At 33.7% G+C, this 2,658-nt stretch overlaps 1 long non-coding RNA gene across 1 annotated transcript in view; it reads right to left on the bottom strand.

Annotated features, from left to right (window-relative positions):
* Positions 1-509: 509 nt before the first annotated feature.
* The window catches only part of LOC110345661 (uncharacterized), a 60,670-nt gene continuing 58,521 nt past the window's right edge, over positions 510-2,658 (bottom strand). The window contains exon 3 of the long non-coding RNA XR_002389128.2: positions 510-2,192. This is a non-coding gene — a long non-coding RNA (uncharacterized LOC110345661). The remainder of the gene's footprint in view (positions 2,193-2,658) is intronic.

The following is a 2,658-nucleotide window of genomic DNA, read 5'->3' as shown; positions in this document are numbered from 1 at the left end:
AAATGCATACATAAAGTAAAATATATTAACAAAGAATAGATAATAAATAGCTCAATAAATATAAAATCTATCAAAAGTGTAAAAAGTTGTTCATTAAAACTCCATTTAAAAATACACTTCAGTTTAAATAAGTGATAATATTAATTTGCATTTTGTGACTGCTCTAACCCTAAACTATAATTCATTCCTTGTATTAAGGCTAGTGTGGGCATTTATTTTGCAGATGAAAGACCAGAAGATTTAAAACAGAAAGTTTCTGCTTTTTGAGTTTCTATATAAAGTATACTTTTAGTGGTTTTGAATTCATTATAACATACTTTTAATGACTAATCATATCTGATTGCATTATATGATATTTAAATATTTAGTCCATGTCTTCTAATAATCTCACCTACGAACACAGCCAATTTTAAACAAATTCTCCCAGCAATCTTTTTCCTACACATGGCAATATATCATTGTAATATTATAAAGAACAATAATAACTATTTTGACAATAAAAATAAAATTTATTAATACTCTCTCCTTCCTCTGCCTTTTCTTTCTCTCCTACCAGATAACCAACTTGTGATAACTTTCACAATAAGATTAAGACAAATGCCATTTTTCAGGTAATGAAGGAGGTAGCTTTCAAAGAAATAAAAATTCCCGGGAAATTTTTAAATGCTATTTTAGATTTTAATCACTTTATTAGATTTCTTGCTTGAGTGATTTGTGCAGAAAACATTTTATCTATTTTGTTTTCCTCTGATTACCGAACTGTGTTAGACACAAAAGTCTACTTGAAACTAGCTTACAGTTTAAAGACAGGTTTAATAACAGGTGAACACTGGAAAATATGCAAACAAGATGGCAGACATGAATGACTTCATTTAAGGCATAATTGCTTCTCATCAACCCAAGAAATCATGCAGAAACTGTCTCTGTTTTACCAGCCAGGAAGAGACCAGAGAAATCACTCAGGCAGAGATACTTAAAGGAAGGTCCATTCTTGGGTCTCAGCCAGACATCTACTCCATACACAGATCCAAGCTTAAAGACAATGGTCCTTAGAATCACAGTTCATCATAACAGATAATTATACAGCAAGTTAGACAATAAGGTTTTTTGGCCTCTGAGTACATAGACTAATTGCTGGCTATGGAGCTATGCCTGGAAGGCATACAACACAGCCCCTTCAATGTCTTCTTATTATGTGGGGAGTGTAATAATTTGGGTGGACAAGAGGGTTAGTGTCTAGTGAATCCATATGGTAGCTCTTTCTCTTTTGTAGATAATTTTTCCCCCTGAATGACATATAGAGTATTTCAAATGGTTTCTTCCTCCTACCTGGATGGGGTTTTTAAAGGAAAGAATCCTGTCTAATAATCCAAAGAAGCTTGCAATTTATCTAGAAATAGCAATAAAAACAGAATGCAAGGAAGCCCAGCCACTTAATTATAGGGTTTGCCATTGTACATTTCAAAATATTAAAATTAGAACATAGTATTAGATATTATTTAAATGCATATGGGTGTCAGCATAGTTGGAAAGATAGGCAAAACCCAGAGTTGACAAACAAACATTGCTTTTGAATATGCACCTGGACAGCATAAAGCCTCACCTTTGTTTTTGTTTTGTTTCTTTTACTCTTCTACAGGATTTCTGATGATTGCATTTGTTTTCTATTTCTTTATCATCAGGAAAGATAAAAAGTGTAGCTTTAGTGATATTTACCTAGGGGAGCAAGTTTCTGGTAACATAGCAAAGGGGTGCAGAGTCAGGATCAGTGACCCTCCCTGTTTCCTCGTCAGAAACAAATATGTCTCTCTTCAATTTGTGTAGCCCCCAAACCAGCCAATTAACTTGAAGTTGAGTTTTGACTCAAACTTGTGACACTTCAAGGCACAGAGCCCCGTTCTACATCTGGTGTCACTGAACCAAGTTAGGGTAAAAATAATCTCTGGTGTTGGTTTTGTGTGTGTTGCTTCTTTTCCCTTGGTTTTAACAATAATTAATGTTTTTAAAACCTGCAGAGCTCTCTAGGATTCCTAAATCTTTCTACATGATATTTATATGTTTTCCCCTCTTTGGGAAGAAAAAAAGATCTGGAACACAATAATTTTTATTGAATAAAGGTTGCAGCTCATGAAAGGCTTTCTGGCTCCCATGTGCAAGTGCTGGCCATTACATCATGCGCCCTGAGGGTTGTGCTAGAAAAGAGAAAAGAAGGAGAAATCAGCAAAAATAAAAGAGTCTTCCTGACTTGAATTGAAAAATGTGCTTGTTTTTTGTTAAACACCACAAATTTGCAGGAAGGCTGGTAAGTGTAATAGCATTCTGAGCATATGCTACCTCGGAGGTACAAAGTCCTGGCTTAAAAAATACACTCCAAATGTACACTTTGATCCCTAAGATTTGTGCAAATGAAATAATAGTTTCCAAGCTGCACCATCTATTTTGAAGTTAGTTCAAATATTCTATTAAATAGGATTAAATATGCACTCCCCCCAAACAATTTCATTTTACTCCTTTTTTATTATAAATTAATTAAAATTTATTGCAGTGAAAAGAAAGAAGGTATCTTTAGAAATAAGGTGAGCTGAGGATAGAAATTGGCGAAGTAGAGCATCTTGAATATAGCACTTTTTCTTTTCTTTCTGTTTTAGTTCTAAGAAT

Source organism: Heterocephalus glaber, unplaced genomic scaffold, assembly GCF_053883595.1.
Source record: "Heterocephalus glaber isolate CG9 unplaced genomic scaffold, H.glaber_assembly_v1.0 deba00001662, whole genome shotgun sequence".
Classification (NCBI taxonomy): domain Eukaryota; kingdom Metazoa; phylum Chordata; class Mammalia; order Rodentia; family Bathyergidae; genus Heterocephalus; species Heterocephalus glaber.
This window is presented reverse-complemented; position numbering and strand designations above follow the sequence as displayed.